The sequence below is a fragment of the Pithys albifrons genome, chromosome 27 (genome assembly GCF_047495875.1).
Source record: "Pithys albifrons albifrons isolate INPA30051 chromosome 27, PitAlb_v1, whole genome shotgun sequence".
NCBI lineage: Eukaryota > Metazoa > Chordata > Aves > Passeriformes > Thamnophilidae > Pithys > Pithys albifrons.
The window spans coordinates 450,871-474,374 of NC_092484.1; the positions used below are offsets into that span (position 1 = coordinate 450,871).

The 23,504-nt window shown below is 53.4% G+C and overlaps 1 protein-coding gene across 14 annotated transcripts in view; it reads right to left on the reverse strand.

Annotated features, from left to right (window-relative positions):
- PTPRS (protein tyrosine phosphatase receptor type S) overlaps nt 1–23,504 on the reverse strand; it is a 164,050-nt gene that overhangs the window by 133,062 nt on the left and 7,484 nt on the right. Inside the window, exon 1 of one of the 14 annotated variants that reach the window (XM_071577987.1) lies at nt 6,076–6,164. The exons of the other annotated variants lie outside the window; for them this stretch is intronic. The gene's annotated coding sequence lies outside the window, so the exon portion shown is untranslated. Of the gene's footprint in view, nt 1–6,075; nt 6,165–23,504 lie in introns of those variants that run through there. 14 annotated transcript variants of the gene reach the window in all.

Genomic DNA, 23,504 nt, shown 5'->3' on the forward strand with positions numbered 1-23,504 from the left:
ACGACTGTTGCAAACCCTTCCCGGCATCCCCCTCGCCGCCTGCCAGAAGGATTTTGCTCGCCAAACCACGCTCCAGATTAGCCATCTGGATTATCTGTATTTGCTAAGCCCGACCACAAGCTTGGCCTTTAAGACAACACACCCATCTCCAGGGATTTGCTCACAGACAGAGGTGGAGGGGAGGACAGTTTCCACTCCACGCCCTTCAGTAACTTCTCAAATGCACTGATTTTTTAGCCTTTCTTCCCTTTTCCTTCAGTTTGGTGCAATTGCTTCCAGTATTCAGGCATGCTACGACATCAGTCTCCTCTCTGCAGTCCCACTGGGCCCTTAACACTCTCAACCCCCATCCTTATTTCACAAATGCAATTCCAAGACTTCCCACATTTCCCGCAGAGGAACAGGAGAAGGAACGTGCGGGCAGGCACAGACCATCCCAAGGCTGTGCAGGAGGGACAGGCTGGGCGTGCAAAACCCTGAAATCCATCCTCAAAAATCTGTGTTAATGGAGCTGACCCAAGAGCAACACCCAGGATGAGAGCAACGCCCCGTTCCTACAATTAATTAATTGCAACAATCTCCTTGGTTGGCTCCAGCTAATGGTTCCCCTCCTCCTCCCCACGCCCAGAGCATCCCTGTGCCACTGGCACAGCCCCTGCCACCCACATTCCCACCTCCTCCACAGGCAGGGCCTCTGTGCCACAGAGCCAGTGGAATTCTGAACTGGTGTTTTCTACCCAGTTTAGTGCTGCTGCTACAGCACCGTTTTATTTATGGTATTGCTTTTGTCCTTATAACGATCCTACATCAATTCCACATCCCGATTCCCAAACAATCCTTGCTGCTGTTATAATAATGATCCCATCTGAATGGCACAGGTGTCATTATCAGAAAATCTGTTTGTAATAGAGAACCAACTGTAAAAAGAGGCATTACACCCAAATGAACTACTCCAGAATTACCATAACCAGGGGCCCTGCCTCATTCCCTCAGCTGCTGCTTCCTGCCTGCTCATAAATAGACAGCAAGTCAAAATTAGCAGGTAAAGTCATCCTGTGATTTGGGAGCTGGTGCTGAAACTGAGCACTCTGTGGCTTCATCATATAAATAAAATCTACCTCCACTCAGATTTAATAAAGAAGTTTTGCAATGCACTTACTAAGGGCTGGTGAGAGCACTAATCAGTACGTGGAGAAATGGAAGCACACCCACACCATTACCATCCCACGTCAGCTGTAAACAGAAAGGAAGGACAGAACAGCTTCTTTAAGAATCAAAACTCACCCAAATGCACACAAGCTCGTGCAAAATTAAGCCAGAAGTCACTTCAGAAATGGTATAAGACAAGGAAAAGTAAAGGGTTCTGTGTGACAGACCTCAGACCTCCATCCCTGCCTCAGCCCGTGCATGTTCACAGCTCCCAGGGGTCTCCTGATTCCGGAGGTTTCCCCCACCACAACAGTTATTACCCCTACAAAAGAGTTCTGGAAGGGCAGCAACTCCTTCAGAGAGAGCTTTTTTAGCAGATGTTTTCCCCCTGTCAGCATTTGAAACAACTCGGTGTCTCACCCCTTCCACAGTCCCCAATTTTCCCGATTCATTCTCCGCAGCCGCAAACGCAGCATGAAATAAATTCGAATGTAACAAGATTACACTTCCCCGGTGCCACAGCACACAAAGCCTTGCACGGGAATAAAATACACCTGAGGTTCAAAATCTCTTCACACAGAGGGCAGAGGAAGGCTTGGGGTGAGTGGTAATGGGCTGGAGTGCCCTTCATCCCCAGGTGAGCGGCTAAAATTCCGCCCAGGTGAGCGGCATCCACAAAGCTGCTCCTACACGAGGGCTGCACAGGAGCCAGCATGGAATGAGGATCAGTGGCTTCACTCCAGCTCTGCACCGGTGTCAGACAACTCGTCACTCCCACACCTGGCACGGCAGGGCAGGCCCCAAAAAAGCACCAAGGACGGGATTGTGCAACCTCCGTTTTCTCCTTCGCACGTCGCCGGGTGACACCGGCATGGCTGCTCTTTTTTGGCCTGTGCCCACACAGACAGGGAGGCTGGAGCAGAAATCAGAGATACCAGGTCTATTCCTGGCATCGCTGCCATGGGAGCTGGGCAAGCCTTGCCTCTGCTTCTGCCTCCTCTTTTTGGCTGAATGATTCAACCCATGGAACTTCAGCTCTTTCCACCGGTGGACCCTGAAACTCTTCCCCCAGCAAGGAGCTGCTCGTTGCTGTTCCAGCTTTACAGACAAGGAAACCAGCAGATTGCCATTCCCCCAAAGGCTGTTTTTCTGGCACGCTCCTTAGAGATTAAATCTAGTGAAATAGCTTTGCTGTACAAGAATCTGTACCCACAGGGCAGATTCAACAGCCACGGTAAGGAGGGTGTTCGAAACTTGCTGTGATCAAGGTTAAGAAACATAATAAAACACCATATCCTGCTCTTCCAGCTCTTCAGGGTAATGAGGGATTTCCTCATATATCTGCTGCAACTGTCACCTTTGCAGGAATTTAGTACCTGATACTAAACTCACTCTCTGTCTGCACACTGAGCCTTCAGACAGTTTATTTTGGTACCTGCACCTCCCAAAAAACCGATATGCATCTCTTCCAAGTCAAAAGTATAATTGGGCCTTCTCTGGTTTCAATGCCTTTGATAAATCCCTGCTTTGGCTGCTGAGCAGCCACACAGCAGAGCAGGAGCCCCGATGTTCCCTCTCCCCCTGCATTCCATTCGGAGTGGCATATTTGGAAGAAGTGTCCACACTTCTCCTGGGGGTTATGAACCTCTTCCTGCACTAGGGATCAATGACACACTGCCAGGAGGATAAAGGAAAACCATCCCTTCCCTTCTACTTGGCTGCTTTTTGGAGCAGTAACAGGACAGAGTGGTGAGTGTTCTGGTTTCCAGGGCTGGGAGGGAAGAGAGAACACAGCTCAGTTCCACTCACTGAGCCATCCCAGCCTTGGTGCAGACCCCTCCTCCAGCTCAGTTCCACTCACTGAGCCATCCCAGCCTCAGTGCAGACCCCTCCTCCAGCTCAGTCCCACTCACTGAGCCATCCCAGTCTCGGTGCAGACCCTGCTCCAGCTCAGTCCCACTCACTGAGCCATCCCAGCCTTGGTGCAGACCCCTCCTCCAGCTCAGTCCCACTCTAAGCCATCCTAGCCTCGGTGCAGACCCTCCTCCAGCTCACTGAGCCATCCTAGTCTCTGTGCAGACCCTGCTCCAGCTCAGTTCCACTCTGAGCCATCCCAGTCTCGATGCAGACCCTCCTCCAGCTCAGTCCCACTCACTGAGCCATCCCAGCCTCAGTGCAGACTCTCCTCCAGCTCAGTCCCACTCTGAGCCATCTCAGTCTCGGTGTAGACCCTCCTCCAACTCAGTCCCACTCTGAGCCATCCCAGTCTCAGTGCAGACCCTCCTCCAGCTCAGTCCCACTCTGAGCCATCCCAGTCTCAGTGTAGACCCTCCTCCAGCTCAGTCCCACTCTGAGCCATCCCAGTCTCAGTGTAGACCCTCCTCCAGCTCAGTCCCACTCTGAGCCATCCCAGTCTCAGTGTAGACCCTCCTCCAGCTCAGTCCCACTCTGAGCCATCCCAGTCTCAGTGTAGACCCTCCTCCAGCTCAGTCCCACTCACTGAGCCATCCCAGTCTCAGTGTAGACCCTCCTCCAGCTCAGTCCCACTCACTGAGCCATCCCAATCTCAGTGTAGACCCCCCTCCAGCTCAGTCCCACTCACTGAGCCATCCCAGTCTCAGTGTAGACCCTCCTCCAGCTCAGTCCCACTCACTGAGCCATCCCAGTCTCAGTGTAGACCCTCCTCCAGCTCAGTCCCACTCACTGAGCCATCCCAGTCTCAGTGTAAACCCCCCTCCAGCTCAGTCCCACTCACTGAGCCATCCCAGCCTCAGTGTAAACCCCCCTCCAGCTCAGTCCCACTCACTGAGCCATCCCAGCCTCAGGGCAGACCCCTCCTCCAGCTCAGTCCCACTCTAAGCCATCCCAGCCTCGGTGCAGACCCTCCTCCAGCTCACTGAGCCATCCTAGTCTCTGTGCAGACCCTGCTCCAGCTCAGTTCCACTCACTGAGCCATCCTAGTCTCTGTGCAGACCCTGCTCCAGCTCAGCCCCACTCACTGAGCCATCCCAGCCCTCCTCCAGCTCAGTCCCACTCACTGAGCCATCCCAGCCCTCCTCCAGCTCAGCCCCACTCACTGAGCCATCCCAGCCCTCCTCCAGCCCCCAGCCCAACACACTCCTCCGCACGGAGGGAGCAGGAGGGAGGCCTGAAAGGCTCCAATCCCCTCCAGCCGCTCCTGACGCAGAGATAACGCAAATCATGAGGCAACTGTTAGAACAGCCTGATTCACTCAAAGGCACAGTTTTCACGTCTTCCCTTTTCGTGAAAAAAAATCACCAAACAAGCCTCAACCAGCAGTTTAAGTCTGCATATAAATATTGGCCCTGAAAATCCCAGGGCTGGCAGGCACATCTGCACCAGGAGCAGCCTGGCCAAGGGCTACAGCCACCACTCAGCTGGTTACCAGAGGGGAAAAATGTCTCTGTGCAGGTGGTTGGTTATTCTCAGAAAGTCTTTTTCCAGCAGATGCTCCTCTGTTCCATGTGTGGCAACCCCAGAGTGCTTGAATTTGTGATTTTTCTTCCTCTAAGTGACGTTTTCAGGAAAAGGGAAATGAAAGGCTAACACGATGCAGCTATACAAAGCACAGGCTAGAGAATCCTCCTCTGTTTTTTTAGGAGAAGAACCACAATGTTAATGTTAGAAACCACTTTTCATATATAGTAATATCAGCTTAATCTTTACACTTTTTTCCTTAACTGCAGGAGAGTTCTCCGCCAACGAACAATATAAATTTAAATTTAATTTCAAGAGTTCCTATAACTGCCTCGAGTCAGACCAACTGCTGTGAATTCAAGTGAGAGCCTTGACATAAAAGTTACCTGCAACAGGAAAGTTCTTCGCTTTTGCCAAAGCGAGAAAAAATAATAAAGTGATAAAATGTGGTTATTTCTCAGGAAAGTTCCAGCTACACAGTTCCTGTAGCAAAATGGAGCTTTTTTTTTACCCCCTCTTATGGTTTCTAAAATTACATATTTTAGACAAATCTGCACCTTGAGCTTGAGCAGTAGCTTAATAACTAGCAAACAAGCCATGGAAAGCCGAGAAAATGAGTTATATTTTAATGCTGGGAACGGAGCACAGAAGTTGTGCAATGTTTCCAGAGAATAAACTCTGCCCGTTACTCGAGGGCTCCGAGCCCTGCCCTGCCCTGACCGCGGGGAACACAAAAGGCTCTGCCAGCACGGAAAGAAAACACGGAGTAAGAGGGACAATTCGGAGGAGAGGGCGAGCTGAGGAGCTGCTCCTCTGCACGGCAGCGAGTGCCCAGCACGCTCGGGGGATGCTCCGTGGGGCTCTTACATTTTTTCCCTTGTTTTGCAGCAAAAAGCTGCGCTGAGCCATTGGCTGGAGAAAAAAGGGGGAGGGAGGGATGGGGAGACGGGAAGGGGAGAGGGAATGGAGGAGGGGAGAGGGAAGGGGAGAGGGACGGCAAGAGGGAAAGGGCTAGGGATGGGGACAGGGATAGGGAGAGAAGGGGAGAGAGAAGGGAAGAAGAATAGGAGGGAAGGGGTGAGGGGTTGGATGGGGAGAGAGAAGGGAAGAGGAATGGGAAGAGGGAAAGGGTGAGGGATGGGGAGTGGGATGCAGAGAGAGAAGGGAAGAGGAGAGGGAAGGGGAGAGGGAAGGGGAGAGGGAAGGGGAGAGGGAAGGGGAGAGGGAAGGGGAGAGGGAAGGGGAGAGGGAAGGGGAGAGGGAAGGGGAGAGGGAAGGGGAGAGGGAAGGGGAGAGGGAAGGGGAGAGGGAAGGGACCCCCTCCCAACGCCGCCCGCAGCGCTCGCTCCGTGCGCGTCCCCTGCCCATGGCCCTGGTCCGGCTCTCCTCGCCCGCCCGAGCGCCGCGGCCGCTGCCCTGCCTGGGCGGGGGGAGAACCAGTTCCGCCTGGTTATAAACACGTGAAATAATTCAAGGGTTAAACCTCACCACCCGGCTGGTCTCGCCGCGGTGCCGCGGGCTCGGCCCCCGCTCCGTCCCAGGCGCTGGGCCCGGGGGCGCCGCGACCCCGCCGGGAGCGCACGGGGCGGGGCGGGCCGGGCCGGGCGGGGCGAGGAGAAGGGGCCGGGGCAGGGCGAGGGGACCGGGGGCGAGTCAGGGGCTCCGGGGCCGGGCCGGGAGGCGGGGCCGGGGCGGAGAGAGGAGGCCGGGGCACTGCGGGGCTGGGGCGATGCAGGGGGTCCGGGGCCGGGCCGGGGCGGAGAGAGGGGACCGGGGCATCGCGGGGGGCTCGGGGGGTCCGGGGGCGGCTCGGGGGGTCCGGGGGCGACTCAGGGGGGTCCAGGGGTGGCTCAGGGGGTCCGGGGGCGATTCAGGGGTCCAGGGGCGGCTCGGGGGGGTCCGGGGGCGCCTCCGGGGATCCAGGGGCGATTCAGGGGTCCAGGGGTGGACTGGGGGGTCCGGGGGCGATTCAGGGGTCCAGGGGCAGCTCGGAGGGTCCGGGGGCGATTCAGGGGTCCGGGGGCCGTGGCCTCGCAGCCATCCCCGTGCCGGGGCTGAGCTCTGCGGGCACCACTGCCCGGCCCTGGGATCACCCAGCGTGGGCACTCAGGGTCACCCTGAGCCTTTCCTGCACTTCTGTCAGACCCTTTGGGGTCTGCCCCCCACACTGGGACCTTTGGGGTCTGTCCCCCATACTGGGGCCTTTGAGGTCTGTCCCTCATACCAGATCCTCTGGGGTCTGTCCCCCATATCAGCTTCTTTGGGGTGTGTCCCGCCCATACAACTCAGAATAGTCTGTGAAATCTGTGAAATTTATACCAGGTCCTTTGGGGTCTGTCCCCCATACTGGGATCTTTGGGATCCCCTCACACACTGCCCTGTTCCACAGCAACCCCCAAACAAAAGGAAAGCCCCTGGCACTGGCTGCTGGGGAGCTCCACTGGTGCTCAACCTCCTGGCACTGGGAGAACCCTCGGCCTGGCATTTTTGGCAATATTTTGGCTGTACAAAGCCTGGCACCACTCACCCTTTCCACCTCGTGTCTGGCTCTGTGATGAGATAAACTCTCACCTCTAAAAACACTAAAAACTAAAGGAAATGAAACCATCAACAAAAGCCACAACCTTCTTCATTTATTTTTCATGGAGCTGCACAGCCGTGCTGGGCTCTTGCAGCCATCTGTAAAGGGAGAAGGTAATTCCTAGCCCGAGGACTTTAGAGTTTAAATAAGATATAAACAGCGTGAGAGGACAGCGAAGAGAACGGTGACAAGGGGTGAGAGGCAAAGGGGCCCTTCACACCGAGATCAGGATATCACCATTGAGATCAGGGTATCACCACTGAGATCAGGGTATCACCATTGAGATCAGGATATCACCACTGAGATCAGGGTATCACCACTGACATCAGGGTATCACCATTGAGATCAGGGTATCACCATTGAGATCAGGGTATCACCACTGAGATCAGGATATCACCACTGAGATCAGGGTATCACCACTGAGATCAGGATATCACCACTGAGATCAGGGTATCGCCACTGATATCAGGATATCACCACTGAGATCAGGGTATCACCATTGAGATCAGGGTATCACCACTGAGATCAGGGTATCACCACTGAGATCAGGATATCGCCATTGAGATCAGGGTATCACCATTGAGATCAGGGTATCACCACTGAGATCAGGATATCACCACTGAGATCAGGATATTGCCATTGAGATCGGGATATCAGCACTGAGATCAGGATATCGCCATTGAGATCAGGATATTGCCATTGAGATCGGGATATCACCACTGAGATCAGGGTATCACCACTGAGATCAGGATATCGCCACTGAGATCAGGATACCACCACTGAGATCAGGATATCACCACTGATATCACGATATCACCACTGAGATCACGATATCACCATTGCAATGGATGTGCCTTTGCATCGCCTCCATATAGGATTTCAGAGCAGTCTGTTATCTGCAGGCAGGAACAAAACACTCTGTGCTTGCTCTTTTCCAAACCATACCAAAGAGCTGGAACCAACCAGAAAGTAAAAAAAAAACCCAACAACAACAAAATTCCTTCTTCTCTCTCCTCCCCTCTTGATTTTGCCTATTTTTTTTTCTTTTCCACACAGAGAGATATTTTGCTGGGCTTTTCTTTTCTTTTTTTTTTTTTTTGGAAGCTCGGGTTTGGAACTCCTCGGCCATTTGGGAATTCTCAGAGCCAGCGACCGTAGCGGGGCCGAGCACGGAGAGGCTCTTGGAGCACGGCAGAGGGGGCTCAGCGGGGCAAAGAGGCCACTGACATTTTTAGAAGAAAAAAAAATAAAAAAGAGCAGGAAAAAAGCGCGTCCCCGCGGCCTGGCTGGCGCACAGCAGCGCTGGGGCTGGAGCGGGGGAGCCGCAGAGAAGGGCTGCGTGGATGGGAGTGAGGACCCAGATTGGAAACAGATGGGAGTTCTCTTGCCAACCTGACATCCGAGCCCGCAGGAGGCGGGTGCAGCCTTCCTGGGAGGGGCTGGCAGCCAAGAGATATGGTGGGGGCCCCCCAAAACCAGAATCCCAGCTCAGTTTAAAATCCCTTCTGGTTCCTTCTCGCTGGGGCTCTGGGGTTGGCAGAGAGGAGCCCACTGGATTTGGGCTGTTTGAGGGGTTTGATTTTACCATTAAGGGTCTGATTCATCTGTTCCTGCCTGCTGGAGCTCAGCCCAGCCTGGCAGTTCATACTTGCCCGAGGAGGCATTTCAGGGGCACTTTGCCCCCTTCCGTGTATGCCCAAGGGAAACCCACCCACAAGCACTGCAGGAACCCCACACACTCCTTCACCCTTCCACAGCTGCACTCAGACCCAACCTCCTCCCAGGGATGAGCTGGGATGCAGGAAACTGCTGCAGTGTGGCTGCAAAGATCCATATTTCCATGTCAAAGGCACAGGGAAACTTTGGAGGACCTCACACCTCCTGGCATAGCTCTGGGCACCTTGTCTGGCAGCCTCCAGCAGCACAAGCTGCCCAGGTTGAGGAAGTCCAGGATGAAGGACATGAAGGTGCTGGAGCACGTCCAGAGAAAGGTAACAGAGCTGAGGAAGGGTCTGGAGCACAAGCCTGATGAGGAGCAGCTGAAGGAGATGGGAGTGCTCAGCCTGGAAAAAGGAGGCTCAGGGGGGACCTTCTTGCTCTCTGCAACTCCCTGACAGGAGTGGTGGGCATTGTCTCTTCTCCCAGGTAACAAGCATTAGGACAAGAAGAAATGGCTTCAAGTTGGATATTGGGAAAATTTCTTCACCAAAAGGATGGCCAGGCACTGGCACAGGCTGCCCAGGGCAGTCAGTGGTGGAGTCACCATGCCTGGAAGGATTTAAAAGCTGTGTGGATGTGGCACTTGGGGACACGGGTTAGCGGTGGCCTTGGCGGTGCTGGGGAACAGCTGGACTTGATGATCTTAGAGGGCTTTTCCAACCTCAACAATTTGATGATTCTATAAACTGCAAACAAATGATACAAGAGCCCCAAAGTGACTTAGTGGTGATTCACCCAGGAGTAAATCTGTGGCTGTCCTGAGGCAGGGCTGCTCTGGGTCACACCTCCTGCTTCACCCCATCCCTCAGCAGCTGCTGCCAACCCCAGCAGAGGGGCAGAGGGGTCCCTGGTGATACACTGAACACACAAGTCCAAATGCAAAAGGGGATTTTTTTATCCATTTTGGGATAAAAATCACTGCAGGGCCGCAAAAGACTCAGTGCACACAACCCAGTACCCAACACACACCAAGCGCCTGGCACAGCCACCCCCTGGCAGGCCACGGGCATCCTCCAGGGCTGGCAGGGACGTGGGGTCCATGTCCCCCCCAAGGATTTCACAGCTACTTTACAAACCAGAAACAAAAAGTTAATGGTGCAGGCTTGACCACATATTTTCCGGGGGCTCTGGGAGACCAGCTCTCGGCAAGCAGCGAACACACACTCTTTTCATTCAGAGCTTTAAATACCCAATTGTGTCTGTTTTCAGCACACTCATTTTTAGCATTTTAATGACATGGTCCCCAGCTCTCACCCTCCTTGGACTGGCCCCAGCACGTTGGTTTTTTTCTTTTTTTTCCTCTTTTTTTCCCTCCCTTCTTTTTAACATCTTGCAGAGTGAGAGGGGAAGGGGGTTAGCAAGAGGTCACACATTTCTCCTAACCCAAGTGTTTTTCCAGCAGGCAGGGGGTCCTGCCAGGGACAAAGACAAACCAGCCCCTTTAGCTGTGTTTTGGCTGCAAGTGCTGGACCTTCTGCAGTGGGTCCTTGGCAGAGCAGTCTGGCAAGGTGCTCCATCCAAGGACACTTCCCACAAATGACAACGGGCAGCAGTGCCCATCCCCACACCCTGGCATGGCCAAAAACTCCTCACCACAACCAGCTCTTGGGGTTTTCCATGGCTATGGTCTTCCCTTCTTCCCCTGTGGCTGGAGCTTTCCCTGGGCCCTACATGCTGCTGTGCCCTGGCTCCTGTGCCCCTGCCCCGAGGGACACCTTTTCCTCCTGTGCCCCTGCCCCAAGGGACACCCTTTCCTCCTGTGCCCCTGCCCCGAGGGACACCCTTTCCTCCTGTGCCCCTGCCCCAAGGGACACCCTTTCCTCCTGTGCCCACCACCCCACCCCAGCACCCTGTGCTGTCCCCATCCCCACACACCCCGTCCCCACCAACCACCTTTACTGGGTCCTTCACCATCAGCCGCTCTGAGGATTTTTATTTTTTTTACCTCCAAGTAATATCGAAATGATATTTATTAAATTTGCTCTCTAAGTCCCTCAATCTGCTCCATAATACAGTGAATCTGCGAGGTGGTTTCACTGATCCCGCCTCAATGAGAGCAGATTAACACAGATGATCCCGGCTTTGCGGCTCCCTCGGCCCAGGGTGGGTCAGAGGTGGTGCAGGAAGGCAGAGCCGCTGGCACTGCAGAGCTGGAGGGAACCACGTGGTTGTGGGACATGATTCCCGACGTGAATTCCAGGTGGGAAGGAGGGAGCACTCAGCATGGATGGACAACCCGTTTGGCTCCATATTTCGGCCTCTCTTGCTCTTATCTCCCTCCTTAAGAGCATTGATTGCACCTGCCCCCACCCCAGTCCCCAGCAAGACGCCCATTAAATCTCAAATCAGCTCCAGAAAGGTTCATCAGATCCATTATCTCTGCATTCAGCTAAATTATGAAAATCATTAAGATAAGGAGGCACGGAGCCTATTAGTTTCCTGGAGAGGATGCTTCACAATTCTTTTTCCTTCTGCTTCCACATTTAATTACCTTAAGTTTCACAGTATTTAATTCCATTTATTAAACCTTTAATACATAAAAACAAAACAATAAACCCCACTGCTTGTTGCCTTTCAGGAATGCAGGACCAGGGTCTGGAGCAGCCCCTGCCCCCTCATTCCCTTCTCCATTGAGTAGTGGAGAGGATGGAAACAATTCCCCCTCCATGCATGGCCACTGGCAGTGGAGCTGAGCTGTGCTCATGGGGATGCATCCACTCATTAAAAAATGAAGGCTGTGGCCTGGAGTCCATGCAAAGGGAAAATGAGCAGTGCCAGCCCAGGGTCCTCCTTTGGGCTCCCCAAGTCAGGCTGGCCCTGAGCTGGGTGCCAGCAGCTCTGAATAACCCAGGGGGATGGCACAGAAACCAGCAGCATTGTGGAAACTCTGTTTATTATTTTCCCCAATCACAGGAACACAGTTAATCTGCAATGCCCCCACCCCCAGAAAGCCCCAGCTCCTACAGGTACACACAGGGATCCCTGTTCTGTTATTTGGGTAATTTTCTTGAACAGATGCTGTTTTAGGGCATGACAGCAAGCCCATGGAAAGAGCCAACCCCCCATGTGCTCCAAGCAAGGTCAAGCTGAAGCATTTGCTGCTCACTGGCTGCATTTTGCCTTCCCAGAGAGGCCTTTTAGCAACCTTGGTTCCTACTAGAGCAGCACCTAAACCCCCTTATCCTGCAAAGCTGAACAGCCCATAACCCTCAGGCTGCTTTATCTCTGCCACCTAAACAGGACAGAGACCAAAGAGTGCAAACAAAACCAGAGGCACAGCCAGGGAAGAGCTCAGCACAGGGTCACCAACTGTGCCACACACAAGGGAAGGTGCCAAGCCCAGCTGGTGCCCAACCCCTGTGCTCACCAAGAGCTGATCCACCCACTGTAGGAACACAATTACAGACTCATACACAGCATCTCCAAACACCTTCCTGCAGGAGATTTCAACATTTGGACAACTCATGGATGACTGAAACTTTTCCTGAGGAGCTGGGGACATTGATGGAGCACTTTGAGCCATCCCTAAGTTTTCAAAGACCAGGTTGGACGGGACTTTGAGCAACCTGGGCTAGTGGAAGGTGTCCTTGCACATGGCAGGGGGTGGAATGGGATGATCTTAAAGGTTCCTTCCAACCTAAACTGTTCTGTGGCTCCATAATTCAGACACTTCTCTCCAAACTTGCACAGCATGGTTTGCAAATGCTGCTGCCTTCAAGGCCTGTCCCATCATGCATCCAAACAGGGCCCCACAGCTCCAAGCAGAACAGTTTCTTCCCATCGACATCTTTTACAGGATCAAACCTCAAACTTGGCCAGAATTTTGCATTTGGTTTTTAAATCACGAATCACTCTGGAAAAGTAGCACCAGGAAGAAAAAAACAACTTGCTAAAGTGTTCCCCAGCAGCATATCCACAGACTTTAATATAAAAAAGCTGCTGCTAATTTAAAAAACAAATGTTTAAGCAATCAAGCATGTTTATTTAATTTGTCCTTTCTGTGCCAGAGAAGGGCTGGGCTGTTCACAGAGGCTGCCACACGACAGTATCAAGAGTGGTTGTGGTGAGGTCCCTGCATGTTGGGATGGGGCAGTTTGAAGCCCCAACACAACCCACCCCTTGAAGGGGAGCTTGGAGAGGGTCCCCTGGGATGGTCCAGCCTCAGACCCACTGCCCCAAGATGAAAACAGATTAAATATAGATGAGACTGAGGATTCAACCCCTTCCTTGCCTCCAGCATGAACCAGATCAAAGAATCATGGAATGGTTTGGGTTGGAGAGACCTTAAAGACCATCTCGGCCCATCCCACCCCCTGCCATGGGCAGGGACACCTTCCACTAGACCAGGAGTTCCATCCAACCTGGCCTTCAACATTTCCAGGGATGGGACATTCCTGGAAGATGGTCATCCCCCTCATCTCTCTCTTCCTCCAAGAGCAATGAAATTTCAGTTCATTTGCCATCACTGCAGACCAATGTTTTTTTCACTAAAAAGACCATGTGCTGCTCTGCCTACAAAAAGGGTGCAGGATGCACAGAACAGGAAACCCAGAACCCCAAAACAACCCCAAGTGGAAAGGGGCAGCTGCCTCACCATGGGAAGACACTGTTGACTGTGGGTCCTTTCCATCCATGGGCCCATAGGACACCAGCAGCTTAAAAACACAACTTGCACTTCTGTTTAATTTAAATGCTCTGAACTCAGATCAACTCTTGGTTTAAACATTCATTGGTCTGTGACAGGACCCGTGAGACATCTGGCAAGTGGGCTGGGAGTGCATCCACCACCAAGGATCTCACCTGCAGCTCAGGGGCCGCTTTGTCCCACCTTACATTCCCCATCCACAGAGCCTGAATCTCTTATGCCAACAGCAAGTTCCAAAGGGACTTTCCCCCTCTTTCTCCCAAACCTTCACCAGCAGGGAGCTAAATCCAGATCTGCTTTTCACACCCACCCACAGGCTGGGGCAACCAGCAAAGGTTCATTAGCAGGAGGAGCTTCGTTTGCTTCTTTGAACAAGAAAACAGCTCAGAGAGGGGGATTTTGTGGGGGAGGAGAATATTCATCACAAAAAACCACCCAAAACCTGGAGGGGCAAACAGTGTCTTCAGCCTCCCTGATGCCAAAAGGGCTCCTGTAGGTGAGGTTAAGGATGGGGCACTACCCAAAATGGTGGGGGAGAAAGGTTTTTCTTCTCAAGTCATGTCTCAAGACACCTCTGTTCACTTAAGGTGCAGGGTGTGAATGTCCACCTGCTCAGCTTTCCCTCTGGCCTCCACACCTGAGTATTTGGGCTTGGCTCTTACTGCTGCTTAACCTGCTGTTTACACAGTTAATGCTCCACTGAGGCAATGCAAGACCCAGCACTAAACCATTAACCAACAGCCTTGTTTCCCAGCTGGACAACCCCAAATCTCTCTTGGTGTGAGACCCTTCAGTCTTATCACCTCTGGCACAAAATATTCCTGAAAAGACTTGGCCAGGATGAAAGTTTTGAGGAAACCAAATGGCAGCAGTGGGAAGGCAGCCCCCCAAAACTGCAACAAGCTGGGGGAAGTTGCTGCTGCAAGGCTGCAGGAGGAGTGTTTGGGATGCCACTGAACACAGAGGTTGGGAATGGGCCACATGACACTGGGTGTCCACGGGGGTTTACTCTGCAGAGACAAGGATGCTCCTCCAGCCTTCCTGCACCATTAACTCTGCAGTGGAGATGGTGGATGCTGAAACCCACCATAGATGCTCCCATGAGGTGGTGTTTTATCCTCCAAGTCAGAAGCCAAGTGTTTTTGGTGAACCTTTGAAGGGCAAACACAGAGCAGTCAATGACCCTCAAGAGCCAGGTAATGTCGGCTGCTCCTTTGAGCAGGTTCTCAAGGAAAGCTTCATCTTCCCAAGTTCATGGCTATCAGGTGAAAAGTTCATGGATCCAAAAAGTCCTGGGCTCCTGATGAAGGATGGCCCTGCATGTGCACATCTGACAGATGGGAAAGTTCAGGAAGGAACTGAAAAAATGAGGCCCCTTGGTCTGCAGCAAAGCAAAGAACTGAGTCCACTCCCAACCATCCCTCCTCCAACAGCCACCACCACACACAGTGGTTTTCACTGGGCACAGCTCCTGAAAAGCCTCTAAAGGCCCAAGCCCACCAAGAAATGAGCAACAATCCCAGGACAGAGACCCTGTGGATAATCCAGATTTCTCGTGGATCCCAAAACAGCTGAAAGAACCCAATTCTCAGAGCACAAGGGAGTCCCCACAGAGGCTGGAGAGCCCTGTGCTGCTCTTCTCACTGCTAGAACAGCTCAGACCTGGACAGCAGATCAGTAGTTCCTTTGCCACCACAGCACTTTCAGGAACAGCAATGCCTTGTAGAAGGAGCCAAAGCACAGCCATGAGCAAACCCTTCATAAGCAGGAACTCAATTTTGCCCATCATTATCTCTGGCTTTAACAAATTGCTCCTGGAGATGGCAGGTACTTTATTAATTTTTCCTCCATGCAGCAGCCAGGATGATTGAGGAAATCCACTGGCCTGTTGATTTGTTTGCCTTCCTGGCCCAAAATAACTGGCTGTTTATTTTTAAACAGCAGGATGCACCAAATCCTCACACAGAGGTGATGGAGCTGGGAAGAGATGCCACACACATCCACGGGACCAGCACCTGGGCTGAAGGTTTCCACCCCATTCTCTGCATTGGGAAAAACTCTACTCCAAGTCTCCCACTTGCACTTTATACACAGGAAAATTGAAAAAGGGATTTTTCACCCCATCAAGTCTCTTCTAGCAGCCACATTCCTGATGGATTCACTGCCTGCTGTGCCTGTGCTTTGGTCTGCTTGAAGCCCACAGAGGGTTTGGGCACCTCAGCCTCAAACACAGGCCCTGACCTTGGACTTTGTTGTGTGTCTCCAGTCGTGGGGATCTTCTGGGTGATGTTAGGACAGAAAACACTGCAACGTGCACATCAGCAACCAAATCCTCATGGAAGATGCTTCCCTCTGTAACAGGTCTCCTGGAAAAACACAGCCATGGGAGTCACCAGGCAGCGGCTCGTGGTGCTGCAGCACCTCACTGAGTCCTCCAACACCCTGCAAGACCTAAGCAAGACTCTCCTGGAGACCCCTGGGGTTGGTAGCAAGCTGGGGCCAGCTCAGGTGCCTCTGGGAGCTGAAGTTCCTCTCCTGTCCCAGTGGTTGTGGTTTCTTGTGTGGGAGGATTCAGGATTCCCTGTTTGCCCTCCCATGGGATTTCTCCAGGCAGCAGCTGACGAACAAGGACTCGTGCAACCAAAAATCCAATCAGCCCTCTTGAGGAAACACCACTGGGGCTCTCAGCAGGGGGTTTTGGTGGTGGTGCTTTCCTGGGGGCTGCGTGGGCCCAGTCCAAGGACATCCACAGGATGGGACATCATCTCCAAAGCTCAGCTCCATAACGATGTCCTCATGGGAAGGGGCTTCTCAACTCACACAACCCCAGCAGAAACCACACGAGGCAGCTTTGCTGTCCCCATCCTATAGGCCCCTACAGATGACCTTTATTTGTGTTTTTTTAAGCACCATCTCCATTCTTTGTGGTTACTGAGACTGTTTTCCATATGAGCAGCACTGGAGAGTCTTCCAGAGCCTGCAGCCATCCCACACTGGAGCCTGCTGAGCAGCCAAGCGAGATCTGCAAAACCCCAGCGTGGGCTGGAAGCTGCCACGAGCACCACGTGGGCAGCAATGGATCTGCCAAGGACTTCCAGCAAAACCTCTGCTGGGGAGAGGCAAGGCCCAGGAACATGGCACAGGCAGAAGGAGCTGCAGCAGGAACGTGCCACAGCTGGAGGGATGCAGGGACAGAGTGGGAGCAGCAGCTCCAGCACCACCAGCAGCCCTGGGCTGGTGCAGGTCCCCAAAACCTGAAGGCAGCAGCTGCTGGCAGCCCCTGGGCAGGGAGTTGGCTTCCCACAGGGAGCTCCTCTCCCCACACACCCTCCTGCATGGAGAGCCTTCTTTGTTTGTTTTCTTTCTTTCTTAGAATAAAAGAAAATGAGAGGGAAGCAAGTGTGCAGTTCCCCAGGGACCTGGGACCCCTCATGCCCACCCCAAAGCAAGGTTAAACTGCATTAAGTCTGAACAGAGCTCTCCAACACAGCTTGAAAGCAGAAGGAGTGACCTCCTCCTGCATGCACATGTTTCCTGCTCCTTGGGGACAGCAGAGGGGACCCAGGGGTGCATCTCCTACGTGCCTACACACACCATAAATAACATGATACGCACATGTTGTTGAAAAACAGGTCCTGTGCAAGTGCCCATCACAGGTGGAGTCATGCTGGGCCGTGGCTGCCCCCGGGGTGGGTCCTGCTCTGTGCCAACACGCCGGGCACGTGCCAGGGCTGGGCTCACCAAGCCCTGCAGCGCTCCCAGCACTGCCCTGTGCAAACATGCCCAGGCCTGGGTTTGAACCAGAAGGGATTAACAAGGGAAGGCTCCTGGGAGACCTTAGAGCATCTTCCAGTACCTAAAGGAGCTCCAAGAGAGCTGGAGAGGGACTTGGGACAAGGGATGGAGGGATAGGACAACAGGGAATGGCTTCCCACTGACAGAGGGCAGGGATAGGTGGGATATTTGGTGAAATTCCTCCCTCTGAGGGTGAGGAGAGCCTGGCACAGGTGCCCAGAGACGCTGTGGCTGCCCCAGCCCTGGGAGTGTCCAAGGCCAGGTTGAAGCAACCTGGGCTGGTGGGAGGTGTCACTGCCCACGGCAGGGGGTGGAACAAGACAGTTTTTAATGTCTATTCCAACCCAAACCATTCTGTGACTCCATGACTGATCTTGCTTTTCCACTGTAGCACCCTGGGGTAAATCAGTTGAAGGAAACAGCTACAGACTCCATTTTCTTGGCTCAGGAGAGAGAAACAGCAATTGCCACCTGGACCAGGCTGGGTTGCAGCACCAGGAACTCAGCTGTCCCATGCCTGATGCAAAGTCCTATCTCTTCCAAGAAGGTCTTCAGAAATGCTCTGCTCAAAATGCAGCAAATATTCCAGACTGCTGGTATCAGCACTCCTCCTCATGTCCCAGCCACATTTTCCCTCCTCTTCCCACAGTCCCATCAGCTCCCAGCTGCAGAGGGGCCCTGCCAGCTGACAGATGAAGCTCCAGGTTAACAAATCCAATTTGTCAGAGACAAAAAGCCAAAGCATTTCATTTCTGCTGGCTTTCTCTTCATGAAATTGCTCAGACGTTCAAGAAGTGAAATGTCACCGTGTCACTTGGTGGCAGCTGAGGGCACGGAGCTGGAAAGGTCAGGAGAAGCTCTCTGAGAGCCACCCCTGCACAGTTTGAAGGGAAGGGGAACAGGGCAGATGGGGCCACTGTCATTGCTGGGGATGAGGACACCACAGCCCACGCATATTCCAGACACAAACCCAGTGCTCCCAGTCTCACCAGCTCTCAGCAGTGCACAAAAGGATGTCAATGCCCAGCACCAGAGCACAAGCACCCACTCAAAATTCCAAACAAGCCCCTTTTGCTCTCCTTGACCCCTCCAGCCTCCTCACATTTCCCTGAGCTCAAATGAACAAAGCCAAGGAGTTCTCCCCACAGCCACTGGGGTATCTCCCACCAGGGCAGGACACAGTGGCAGCACTGGAGGTGCAGCAGAGCCATCTGTGTCCCACCAGGAGCACAGAAGGCTCTGGGCATGTGTCAGTGGGTCACAGAGCAGGGCTCTGCCACATCCTCTGCCTCCCCTGAGCTGGGATGCCCAGAAGGGTTCCTGCTGTGTGATCCCACCAGCACTGCTCAGGGCACCCTTCCTCCAACTGGGAGGGACCCAAAAGCTGTGTCAGGGCTCAGCAGCAGCTGCCACCCACGCCGTGCCCAGTGCCACAGCACCCATGGGAGGCATTCCATGAGCATCCACAGGGGTAAGATAGAGCTTGGCCTGTCCCTCAGCAGCAGCAGCTCCCACTCACACAGAGACTTCCATGCATCCTGCTGGCAGTGGGTGGCTGTGGCACAGAGCCCTGTTGGGAAGTGTGGCACAGCTGGCACCAGGCTGAGCAGGGGGGCTGCACAGCCACTGCTCCTCACGGGCTGTGCCCACACTGGTGTCCCTTCCACCACCTCCCTCCACCGCTGGCACCCACACTCCCCTCTGCTGCCACCCACCCCATCCTGCCCTGTGCCAGCCACTCCCACATCATCTCATCCTGCCCACCCCAAAGCTCTCCCAAGAGCCCCCAGACCTTCCCTGCAGTGGCACTGCTTGGCAGTGACATGGGCTCTCCCAGCTCCTGTGCAGTTGTGCCAAAGTCATGATCCACTTGATGATCCTTGTGGGTCCCTTCCAAATCAGGACATTCCAGGATTCTGTGGCCAAAGGCGCCTCTGCCCCACACTCTCCTGTTCCCATAACCTGCATCCAGAGGCTGTGGCTACAAGCAGAGCCAGGAGATGCAAGTAGAGACAGAACAGACACGACTCCATGTGATGCCATCACTTCCAGTGCTGCCTTGAGGAGGGCACTGAGCAGCAAAGCCATCTTGGGACTTCAAAAAGCTCAAGCCCAGAAATTATTTACATAGGCAAGATTTCACAATATGAGGGGGTTTCCCTCCTAAAGGACTACTCAGAAAAAAAAAAAGGTTTTAAAATCAAGTGACTTCCAAAGAAAAATCCAAGTTGAAAGCCTTGCTTTGATTTTATTTTAAGATTAAAGCTCTCTGCAGAGTGTTCTGGGGCCTGACGTGAGTCCCACATCACAAACTCCTCTGATACTTCCTAGAAAAGCCTGCAAGTGAGCCACCCATTGTGAGAAGGTTCAGAGGGCCCCGAGGAGAACAAGGCTCTCAGGGGACACACCCCCTGCCCAGGACACTGCTGGACAGCCCTGCCTCCAGAGCATCTCTGCAGGAGGCAGGATGGAGGGTGAGAAATGGAGGCACTGGTAAGGGATACGACTCTCTCAAAGACAGTGGAAAAAGTCAAGGGTAAGTCAAGAACAAAGCACTGGGCTGGGAGATCCCATTACATGACAATGCAGCCTGAGCCCAGCCTGGCTCTGGGAGGGTTTGGAGAGTGAAATCCAAGCCTGTGTGCTCTGTGGGCTGAGCTGGTCAGACCATGGGGGTGGTGTCTCCAGGGCACAGACCCCTCAGGGACAATCCTCTGCAAAGGGCTTGGCAGAAAGGCTCTAAGCAAGCACTTCACCCCAGGTTCCTTTCCCAAACCATCAGCATGTGCTCATATGGGCTCTGCCAGCAGCATGAAGCACTCCAGCACACAGCAAGCTCACCCCTTGGAGTAGGCACCCACAGATAGTGCAGACACGAGCTGAGACCCAACCTTGTCACCATCCTTGATAAAGGGGGACAGCCCAGTAACCCACACCCAGGACAAGGTAGGACATTGAGGACGATGGCCAAGGTGGGTCACACCTGGACTAGGAAGACTCTGCCAGCTGAAAATGCATGAAAACTGCATATCCTCTCCTTATCTCCTCCTCATTACTCCTCACCCAGCTCAGAATCCAGCTCCTTGCCAGACGGGGCACCCACCAGGGGCCCATGGTACCCATGTGGGCACCCATCAGAGCACACACACCTACACTTCCTGAGGCAGCCAGGATGAGAATCCTTAGCTGTCAGGGCCATTAAGGATTTCATTCACCTTTCTCTCTTACTTCTAAGAAACACTCAGAAGTTCCTCCCACCTCCCTTCCTTTCCTCTTTTCAAAGGAACCTTACACCTATTTTTAGATGAGCACATCTCAGTGCTGCTGGATGGGCGCCGTCCCTGCGTCACCTCCACGGCAGGAGAAGGAAGGGGATGCTCGTGCTCCCCACACTGCTGGGGCAGCTGCTCAGCCCTGGGGTTTTCAAGCTGCTTTGCAGAGGGATGCATGAATAAAGCATGGCAGCTGCCATCCTGCTGCTTGGGAGCAGATGCTGAGAGCAGAGAGGTCTGTGGTGTTTCCCAAAGCCCAGAGAGCCACCCCCAGATCCCCTCACAGGACCAGAGCACACAGTCCATGAGCAGCCACAACCTCCCAGCTCTAGACAGGTCAGCCTGCTAAAAATGAGGAGATGAAGTGTGATAGTGGCAGCCAGAGCTTCCTCCTCATGCCTCTCCCAAGGAATCAGGAAACATGGCAATGGTGGCTTGTCCTGCCCCACACCCAGCTCTGCTTGGAGCACGACTGCTTGTTTACCCTCAGCATTTAAAGGTACTAAATTGTGCTTTGGGCTCCTGGAGAAAATAAATCTTCTCATCAGCACAATACAACAGGTCCTTCCAGGAAGGACTTAGCAGGGCTCTTGCTCAGCTGCCCTTCTTGGGGCTCTGAGCACATCCTGAAGCAGAGCCAGGGCTTGCCCAGTGGAGTCAGTTCTGGATGGAAGGTGCTCAGGGACTTCAAATTCAGGAATTTTTCCTCTTGTAGACAAATATTGCAAGAGGACAGAAAAAGGCTGAGAGTCTCAGGGTCTGGATGCCAGAGAGGAACAGAGGTGGCAGGAAATCCCAAACCAGCAGAAAATTCAGCTTGCTCTGGGTCAAACACAGCAGAGGAAACGGAGGCACATGTGGAGGTGCAGGGAGAGGAAAGACCTTTCCCAGAAGAGCAGCCCAAGAGGTCAGTTTGTACAAGGTTTCTGAGGATTCACAATGTTTTGATTCTGATGCTGAAGGTCAAAACCCTGGAGATGATCAGGAGCTGGTTCCTCAAAGGATGATTTGCCAACAATTCCCCCTGTGGCAGCAGGACAGACCCAGTGCCATGTGGGACCAGCAGCCTCCATCTCTCACTGCTGCACAGAGGAAAAAATCCATCCCAGGCACAGCAAACATCACCTTTGCTTTGGAGCTGGGACACACTGATCCTCCCAGCTGTGCTGGATGGGGAGAGCAGATCCTGGGCCCCCACAGGCAGAGCTCTGTGAAGCAGCAGCTCTTCCTCAGTGTAAAACCAAGCAGGAGAGGAACGAGATGAGCAACACTCCAATGGATGTTCCCAGGATGCCACTGTGGCTGTGCTGTGTGTCCCAGATCAGCCTGTCCCACCGGGATCACACTGAGCTGCCGAGGGCTGAACCATTCCTGGCACTGGCTTGGGTCCTGCCAGCTCCTGTGCTTCTTCTGGACTGGCAGGGAGAAGGTAAAACAGTACGTGGCACATGCCTTGCCACAGGCAGGGCCATCGCTGCTTCAGCATCCCGGGAGAGCCAACAGAAAGCTGCAGCCTCTCCTGCTGAAAGCCACCCATGAGAGTGGCAGGGATTTTCCTCAGCATGGAAAAGGCAGCCCAGATGCCCAGCATGGCAGGGGGTTCATTGGGGTGGACCCCCAGCCACAGGCAAGGCAGGGGCTGCATCCAGAAATCCCTGCTGGATACTAACAAGGACACCAGACTATATCCAATCACCACCATTTTAGAGCCCTGAACCAAACAGCCACATGCAAACACACCTGGGAAAATAGATTTGCTTCTTGCTTTATTGGCCAGGGCTGGGAGAGGAGGGACACATCCCCAAGACAAGTTCTCCTGGCTCCAAAAATGTGCTCATTATTCCCAGGCAGTGTCTGGCACGGTGCAGATCGCTGGAGATTAGAGATGTTTATCAGTGAGCTATAATGAAGGTGGGACAGTGACACCAAGATGAATATTCCATTTCAGAAAAATTTAAATGAAATGATCCATCATGCCCAGCAGATCAGCACCACCTTCTGCCAAGCCCTGCACCGAGCAGAGCAGCTCCAGGACCAGGGCTGTGCTTTGGAGCCCCACAGTCACCTTGGCTCACACTCCAGAGGAAAAGCAGCACGACGGATAAGGAGAGATCCTTTGGATTTCCAAGGGCACAGAGAGAAACAGCAACACACACCAGCTCCATGGCAGGGGAACTGCAGCCTCCTCCAGCACAGCAGTGAGACACCCCTGTGCACAGTGGGACCAGCCCTGTTCCATTTGCTGGAGCAGGTTTGGGTTCTGGCACTGAGCACACTCCGAAACAGAGCCCTGGGAAAAGGGCCAGTGTGCAGGATGTGGAGGTGAAGGGTCATGGAGTGGCTTTTCCCTGAAGTGGAATATTGCTGCTGGCTCAATGGAGGCAGGAGGTTGGTCCCTCCTGGGAGGAAGCTATCAGAAACCACTCTCCCTCCCAGCATGGCCTGCCCATGGTTTGCTACCTGTTGCATTTTGCAATCAGGCAAAACACTGGAAGAACATAAGATGACATCAAACAACAAGAGTGGGCACAGGGCAGGGACACCAGAACACTCCGAGCTGCTGCAATCCAGCCACGGAGGCATCACACACTCATCTGAATTTTAAATACAGAGCACGATGACTGGCATCCTCACAACTGCCACCACAGCCTCACACTCCAGCTTTTATGGTAATTCACAGGGAGTTACCCACAAGGCACCGCAGAGATTTTCTTGGCAGCCATCCTAAACTAATTTTTATAGGTTAGTGTACGGTTATACATAAATGTTTAAGAAAAATAAAATGGCGACTTGGAGCGAAGGAGATGACTGGGAGGTTCCTGTGCTGTGGCTTGTGATGGTCCAGAAAAAATGCCAGAGGGTTGAGTTCAGCTCCATGCACTGCTGACCACACCACGTCAGGGCC